Genomic DNA, 9,398 nt, shown 5'->3' with positions numbered 1-9,398 from the left:
CAGAGATAACAGCAGTCTGTTTCAGGTTCGCCTTTGTGTTGCTTCGATACATGATTGAACAGCGAAATGTACACGAAGATTCTCAGGTCGGAGTATATTCATGGTGCTTCAATGCTCTTTGATGCAACTTTCAATGCTCAAATTGAAAAATCAATGATAAGAGGGGATCAGACAAGCAAGCTAAATAGGACATCGTTCTTGCAGCGATCGTTTCAGATGTCAACAAGACCAGATCGTACCCTGTGTACAGAATAGACATACACATCTCTCTTGGGAAGCAATTTGGTCTCGTAGAAATTTTGCCTTACTTGACACTCCAATCACCCATTATCACTGCTATCGTCTAGCGCACGACGTCTGTGACGACATGTGGCCCCAACATTTGCCGGTCCTGATAGCCGTACGTATTGTAGCAGATCGACTAGGTGGGTCCTTAACATATGAGGAACATCGGACCACGAGGAGCTTTTCGCGCGGACCGATCAAGGGTCAGATGTGGGTTGACCGCTACGTACAGACAAAACTGTTTTATAGTTAGCAACGCTCGTATGCATAACGCAAGCAGATCTCTCACCTGCTTTCTTTTCCATGTGACCCGCCACTTAGAAGCTCTAATGGGATCTTTTTAGCGTTTCCGCACCAGCTGAACCCATTATCGTAACCGGTGGGAAGCATTGCGTTTCAAGCATTCAGAAAAACCTGATCACCGACCAGACCAGATTGATCCGCTGCCGTTAGTTAGTACTCGCCTAATGGCTGTAGTCGTTTGATCGAATGTAGCCAGGCCGAGGACCTGATATGTACGTGGACGCATTTACGATAGTGACGTTTGTTTTCCCAATGTGCCACTGAAGCACATGACTAAGATTGCAATATTTTGCTTTATGACAGCCTTTTATTTCTACGAAGTGCTTCGGCCGCCGTGATACGGGAAAGTCGAAACTTGTTCACTTGCTGCATAGTTAGAGAGAGCCGAAAGCTTCTTACGAATACAACAATAGCAGTAACGGCGATGAACTCAATCATAGCCTGAACGCATGCTACATCCGCTAGACGATACCAAATCAGTTTTGTCGACTAAGCACTGGACAGTTTAGGTATACCAACGGTGGCAGCGATATCGTGAGACGACACGAGGTCAGGGAAGCCATCAGGCAGCGTGGTTACGAAAAGAGAGAGCGACGGTAGCATTTTGGTCTGCTTCTCAGACGACACTTCGGCCGGTTCCCGCGACTACCGCGACTCCCCGCGAGCTGACCGCACTCTTCCGTCCCTCCATTTCTGTTGGTGCTTACCGACCTTCCTAGACGTACACGCGGTTCCTGGTGCTGTTGAACTTGTCGGAAAAACTCGCATATTTATATGTTCAAATACAATGAAAATATAGAACGTCTTCATATTATCGTTACTTATCGGGACGGCAAGAAATTTATATATATGTATCGCTCGGGGCATAGGCGAACTTCTGTAAGTTGACGTGGCACATTTTGGAAGCAGTTGCTAAATGAAAATTTGCAACTTCGGTGCCCCTCTTAGGAAACAACTACTACGAGTATGGGTGGTGTAAACCAAGATAACAATTCATTGTAGTGCATATCTTCCTACACTCTGATGTTGGCTTTGTTGTTGAAATCAAGGTACACGTTCTCTGATTATTCTTCGATCCGCAATGAGTTGGCAGATCATAAAGGGTGCGCATGCTTTGTAAGACAGCACTCTAATTCAACGTTGGGCGACAATCGACCGCAACTGTGACAAGTACAATAAAAAAAAAAAAGACTGACTTCCGCGTCCGTAATGTAAAGTGGACTCCATTGGTGTCTTTCGAAGCGTCTCCCGTCCAGTGTCGACTCGCAGTGTCACGTCGCCCACACGTCACAGTGACTCGTTTATTGTACGCCTATTTCGGTGCGTCTACTACTGGCGTCTGTATTACTATGAATGTTTATCACAACGATAAGCAGACGATGCTCTAATATTTCGTGGCGGTCTTAGGGCACGTGCCAGTAAAATCGACGCACATACTATCAGCTTTTGTAGTCGTAGAGAGCGGTCGTGCCGATGTATAGCTTCTACCTGTAAACGCAAGCCTTTACGGATAGTCATCTATACGAACGCGGCAAGTGTCATCAAATCCGCCCATGTCAATATACCCGCGAATCTGCTAAGTAAATTGTAAAGGGCGCCACGCTTCCGCCGCGATTCCTCTTCCGTTATATATCGTCATGACATCTCACGACCCGCGATTGTATGACGTTACACTCTTTCAGAGATTATGCAGGCGGGCAAGTCTTAAAATGACTGCGACTGCTACAATAATCAGTATAGCCACTCGCGCGTGGTGAGCAACAAGACGACATTATCTATCGCTAGAGCGATCGATGCATACCTAATGTCAGCTGTGATTGTTCGGCAGACTGCCCGGCAAAGTTTGAAGTCATCCCGTTAGACGTCGTACTTCTATTTGTTGCTACGGTTGTTTGACGCTCGGACAATGTGTAAGACCATCTATCTACCTTTTGGTCTCTACTATGCTGATCGTCGATCGTCTCATTAGGTTGACTTGCCTGATCTGTTGTAGCCTTCTCGTGGTTTGCCTTCGTTGTTTTTGTGCGTTTCGTCATGGCGGAGCGGTGACGGCCGCAGTAGCCAAGGGCATCCGTTGAACGAGTAGCGTTACTAGTCGGTAAAGTGGACGACCGGCATGGATAGCTAGCCGGCTGGCTGGATGCTACATCTAGACGATGAACGACAGATAATTCGCTCTACTTGCCTGTACATCATACGCCCATTGCCCATCAGTGCACCGCTTCACCACCGTAACGCCAAAAGCTCAACCTAGGACCTTTGCAGTTATCAGGCTCTAACGATTACCGTTGTACTGCCGTTATCGTCATGCCCATCGTTTGACTCTGGCAGATGTATATAGAGAGAGATAGATGGTAACAGTGGTGGTGCTTGTTTTGCTGAGTTTGACACGAAATGATTGGATGTTACTGTCTGTGTTCGCTTTGGGTGAGTCGGCATCTTCTAAGGCACTTTTACATTGGTTCGCTTAGCTTAGTTGGAGAATAGGTATGCCCTGCCAGGCCAAGCGCTAGGCGCCTAGCCTTCGCTCTGATATGAAGATGTTATGGCACGCGCCCGTTGTCGCTAGATAAGCGAACAGATGAGCCAGAGGAAAATCTGTAGCTGGTAGCTAAACCGTACATTGCCATTGGACCCAATGGCAGCGTTTATGTTATTAAGAAAGGAAGATCCAGCTCAGTTACATGGTTACTAAATGAGGAAAGATCGCTATATATGTTTGCCATATCGATTTCTGCTGAGAACAACGAGGCGCAACTTGTTACTCCAACGAAGGTAAAGTTTCTTTACAAAAATACCTAAAAATCGCCGATGCAACACCTTTGGTCACGTTCAAAAGTTCACAAATCGTGGCCCGTTTCGGAAAGAAAAATTTTAAAAAAAAACACATGTGCCTTTGCTGTGTAATTTTTTTTGTCTATTAACTCCATTGTCGAAGAAAAAATACAATCAAAATTACTGTTTACGAGGCAACTTTTTCCCAACCGTAAGCGCACCGTGCGCCTTCCCGATGTATATATATATATATATAGAGGCTCGGAATGCCAGCAGCAGATTAATACTGCAAGAATTTTACGATGTTTAACACAAAAAGGCGAGGTAATCACTCTATTCTATGACCTGTGCGTGACTGCGAAGGCGTCAGTCGGAGGCGTGAGGAAATCCAGGGTGGCAGGGTTGGCATTTAGTGTTCCTTTAACGTTAAGTGACGGGACTCTTAACGACCTGACCCAAGGCAACATCATCACTTTGGCCGCTAAACAGGCACGCACTGCCAGAAACCATAAAGCGCTTATGCATAGGCCTGCCGCTATTAATAAATAAACAGTTTGAGTAACCAAACCAATCAAGTTAAAATAGGTGAAGCTTAGCTTTTAACTATGGCTATTCGTCCACAATAAAATACCGCTCAGGCACAGACGAACGCGCACTATATCGTGGCGATTAGATACATGCGCGAGCCACAGTACGAAGCACTGTCCAACCTGATTTTCTAAAAAATATGGCTTCCTTGGCGGACATGCGTTTCGCTTTTGCGGAGGCTTTTCGGTGCATCTGCACTGCCATCGCTGGTCGCCCTTGCACACCTTTTTCTCTCTTCTCCTTTATCGCTTTCAAATGCATGTATGTATGTATGTATGTATGTATGTGCGTGTGCATGCGCGCGTATATCTCGCGTTTGTCTTCGTTGATGGCTAAGCATATTGTTTTAAACGTCCCAAATCACTGTCGTCCGTCCAAGTGTCGCTGACTCCATGAAGGCTCTTTTGATCTGGCTGTAAAGTTGGCAGAGACGCTCTACGGCGCTGATGAAGACGTGCGGTAAACATGGGCACATGGGCAGCGAGCTTTTCGTTCGATGGTTAGCGCTGCACGATGCCGGCGCCGAGGCCACTACCCTCGCAATGTGCGTAAGAATTGCGTGACTCTTCGTCTTGAGCGGCTTAAGCTCGCTGACTGAATTACCCGGTCGCCTTGTCACCGCTAACGCAACAAATGCATAATGCCTATAACTCATATATACAACATATAAGCTAACACTTACTTCCTAATACCTGAATAGCGAGTGCCAACAGTTTAAGCAGCTCGATCTAACAGCGTCTGCTCTAGCATCCGAACCCCCTGACCGTAAGGCCTGTGTGACAATCTGTACGGTGTCATAATCTCGGGGCGGGATTTCAAGACGTCAGCGTTCGGGTACTTACAACGCAACTGACAGACATACGACGACGAAACGTTGAACACTTCAATGTAGCAGTGGCAGTGGCAATGGCAGCGGCTGAAGGTGATCGTAAACTGAAAATCAGTTCGCATAAATGTGAGTAGTAAAAACTGACACGGTACAAAAGATGAGAATAATTATGTCCTATATGGGTACAGTAAAAATGCTGACCGAACGACGAACAGAACGCAGGTTTTAAGCAGAGGACGTCGAGTGCGCAAGGGGCTGGCGATATGGGCATCGCTTCCAATAAGGATCGATAAATTGTACAGAATACCCGGAAATGGCCATAACTCTATAGTTATGGAAAATACAGACAATCAAAGAAAATCTCATCGAGCAGACAATACGCCCCAAGGCAAGTTGGCTTTGCAACACAGAAGAATGATCTGATATTCCCTAAGGAGCTAATGGTAGAGTTGTGAAAGGTTTGATTTAGGTGCTCTTTCTCCGTTCAGGACCCTTCGTAACAACATAAACGTAAAAGTTCCAAGATAACTGAAATAAAATCTTTCATGAGTTATTGCCTCACGTTAGAGTGTATACAAATTGTTTGCTCTTCGTTATCACAAACGTACTCGACGTACGAATGCAGTCCATGTATATGATAGTAAAAGCTACTTAATAAGAGCCCACATTTGGATATAAAGATAGATTTGTATGACCCTTCCTCTGCGCTGTAATCAATCGTAAATAGACGTTTATATTCAGCTATCCGAATACGAACAACGTTGCAATGTTGGCAAAAGCGAACTTTCCCTTTTAGGGGGTATAACTTGCCTGCGAAGGCTGCAACGTGCGGAGTCACTGTACTGTGACCATCATAATCGCGTTGCTTATGTTGCCCGGACAAGAGCCATTTCGTACTTAGTAGGAGTCTAATTCTGATGTCAACGACATCCGTCCGCCGTGCCCAGACGCCAGGATGCGCCACAAAACACTTCGTTTAGGTGAGCTGTCATGGTCAGCATCTAAAACAAAGCCAATTGACACCCCGATGAAGTCCCGAAGCACTAGCTGTGCTATCTCAACGTGTTCTACTTTCTGCCTTCGATATCTACTTGTCTGTCGCTATGACGGTATGCTATGTGGCGCATACATTTGCTAGGAATCTAGGTGTTACGTCTACCGCCTGAGCAACGGGCCGTTGTTTATATCGCCTAGACTTAAATCAATTTTCTGTAAAAGACGAGTTGTGTGGCTGAGATAGCAGAAATGGTTTCCTGGCCAGGCGTATTTCAAGCACTTAAACTTTCGTTACGAAACTCGACAGACGGCGCACGCAAAGGGAGCCGTAAAATTTTGACGCTTTTTTGAGTGACGGATCGGGACTTTTCAGCGGCGGCTTATTAGTATATGGACGTATGGGTAATATATTTGTATACGTTGTAAGGTGTCAGGAACGTGGGCGCCCCATTAAAGAAGGCTGTCGTTATGTGTGCAAGTTGAATTTTTAAGGTTGTGACGATGCCTTAATAGGATTCATAAGGACAAGGGACATGCGTTAAATTTCGTGCATAACAAAAATATCTTTTCAATTTATTCCATAAGAGGCTTGAGAATACTTAAACGGTAAAATAGACAAAAAACACTTACACGCTGCTTTAGATGCATATAATTAAACAGATCTAATTATACCATACTGTGTACTACAATTTAAATCATGGGAGTGTCTCATAGACATAACATGACTAGCGTAACTGTGTTCATCTCGGCTTCGATAGCGACCGTCAACGAATGAGAGTACGTCATACCAATCCTGTTCGATACTCGACAGCAAAACTTCAGAGGACACAGAAGGAGACACGAAGGACCTGTATTATTGTCCTACATAAATAAGGACTATAATCTTCTGGTCAGCAGATTTCCGGGCCGCTTTTCCGAGCTATAATTGTTACATCTGGGCAATAGCTGTTCAGCCTCGTCGTATTCGAATTTACTCAATCCTGACCTTAATAATCTATTATTTTCACTATAATATAAGGGCTCATACGAATTTTATGTTACTAGCGATTCAGCCACATGTTAGGCAATGGCACCTAGCGCCCGTCATAGTTCAATTTGGGTATCTCATACGAGCGGCCTACAGGCCGTATTATGATTCTCGTTTTTAAGTTTTAAAGTTTAAAACGGCGGTAGTGAACGTGGTAATTTGTCATATAGTTTAATTCAAATTTGGATATATGAACAATGATTTACTGAGCGATTCAGCAGCCGAACGTCTAAAACGTTTCATTTTGTCGTCGGCTTTAAAAAATTAAGTTTTACTTAATTAGTTTATTGTGTGTTGAACGTGAAATAAATTTAGATAGTTGTAGTCTGTCACTTCTAATTGATGAATAGATAGAAAAACGACTATTCATGCTGAAAGTAGGTTACGCCTTAGGTGGAAAATAGATCTATTTATTGATAGTTTTAAGGAAATAAATGTCGATTCGGATCAAGCTAACTTCAAAACTTCAAACTTCATATGCTTGATACAGTGAGCTTTCTGTGTAAGAATTGCTTTATTCAATCTTGATAGCGCTATGCTTAGAAACTGAGAAAATATTGTCAGATTTTCCTTGGCGATTTTTTATTAGGGGACCCATGTTACCATCATAGTTACGCTGCAGTATTATTTCATGTCCAACACAAGTTTAAGAACATCTAGAAATATAAGCTAGAATTTATTGTGAAATGGTAACTTTTGTTAGCTGTCGGCCTATTGCGTGATGAAATGACGGCAATAATCGTTATCCTTCGACTGTGCAATGTACAGTTCTGTCCATACCATTACCGTCAATAGGAGGCTCAGTGTGCAAATACAAAGTGTGGTACACGTATTTTTCACACAGAGCGATAATCCACACGATTCAATCACAGACCTCGAGGTGGCCGGCAGTATAGGACACCGTCAAATGACAAAAAAAACCCTATAGAAATCATTTAGAGCACGCTCTATGGATTGAACGCTTCCGCTGCTATCGTCATTGTACTTGACAGAACGCCCAGATGATCCCACGAATGCTAAGCTGCACTTAGATGTTACTTATATATTAGTTAAGTAGTTAGCCAGACAGGTAGTAAACTCGTTGTACGGTCGCCCGCCTTGTCGATGAAACTCGTCTCGGAACTGGCTAAAACACTTGTGACGTGAGTTAAGTTACGGTAACTCTAAATATAGGTCAATCTTTACGTGGGCTCCTACGCAGTAACATAGGAAGGCATAATATATCCGCCTGTGTTCAGCTGCCGCTAGCGAAATAGTTGTTCGTTACACAGTTGACGTCAGTTTGTGAGGGGCAGCTCTAAGGAGGTGCTGATCGAAGTACAAGCACAGCTGCTCTTCCCAGCAGTCCCCGTTTATAATGGAAGTTATGATGGCTGACCGACTCGATGGAGTCGTTAACAGACAAACACATATGATAAATATAAATGTATATATAATCCAGTAGAATAGGCAGACATTAACACGAAGAAAAAATCCCATAGGAGCAAACGGAAAAGAGACATGGAAAGATAGGTTATAAAGCTAGTGTCATAGCTGTTGCTTTTTGTCTTGCTAAAACTTACCTTGGCGCTAACACGAACTCTATAAACCAATCAACAATGATGATGTGTTTGTTGGAGGGCAGTCAGTGCTTCTCAACTAAAAGAAATACACCCTATATTCAACGTAATGGTGCTCTACAACAAGATTAGATGGCAAAATAGATTGTCCTCATCAATCTACCAAAGTACTATCGTTCTTTAAGTCTGAAGATCGTTGAATCCCCTCATGAAGCATCGAGAATGGACTGCACTTAGATAAACACTTACATAGACTACTAAAAGGACCAGATCTGTAATGGTGAAAGGCGTATCACCTTTTCTAATGGACACTCAAATGACAGACTCCGATGTTATGACATTGTTTTAGTGCAAGTTGCTCTATAACCCTGGTAAGTGGCGGAAAAGCACTTTATGCTTGGTTCGGGACAAAATGGGTTACTTCAAATAGGCCTCGTGCATTGATCGTTGCTTTAAGAACTTCATAAGTCATTCTACAAACTCTACGAAATACGCGCGTCTCTCCGCATTCCCATTTTCCTCTGATTATTTTCAACAATTCCTGTTTTCACACAAGCTCCGTAGCGAGATAAATACATTTTGTCTAGTGAAAAAAAAGCTAATAGTTAGTAATAAGTGGAGCCCTGGCAGCCTTAAGAAACCAGCTATGGTTATAATGCAAAGCTGATTTGGCATCGTGTTAGGAAACTTGACTAATACTCGCTGATGCTATACCCTTACCATACACCACCTATTTAATATAGGAGCAAAAGTCAAAAATGAGCTACGAAGTATGTACAGTTCAGTACTTGAGTAAAATCATCGACGACGTGGCAAAAAACCATATCATCTTCGTCCATCAGTGCCTTTCATCTGTTACGACGAGAGAACTCTTTATAGGATTAAATAGTTTTTCTTTGTCTTTTATGTCCACCAACTCTAATGCGAAGGGAGGATGATCGAAGAGAAGGGAAAGAGGGATAAAATTGATAAGAATAATCGTGATAATATGAAAATTGATAATCGCGATATCACTCCCTGTTGGCTTCTATTCGGC

The sequence above is a fragment of the Varroa destructor genome, unplaced genomic scaffold, assembly GCF_002443255.2.
Source record: "Varroa destructor unplaced genomic scaffold, Vdes_3.0 BEIS01000003.1, whole genome shotgun sequence".
Taxonomy (NCBI): Eukaryota; Metazoa; Arthropoda; class Arachnida; order Mesostigmata; family Varroidae; genus Varroa; species Varroa destructor.
Note: the sequence above shows the minus strand (reverse complement) of the source record.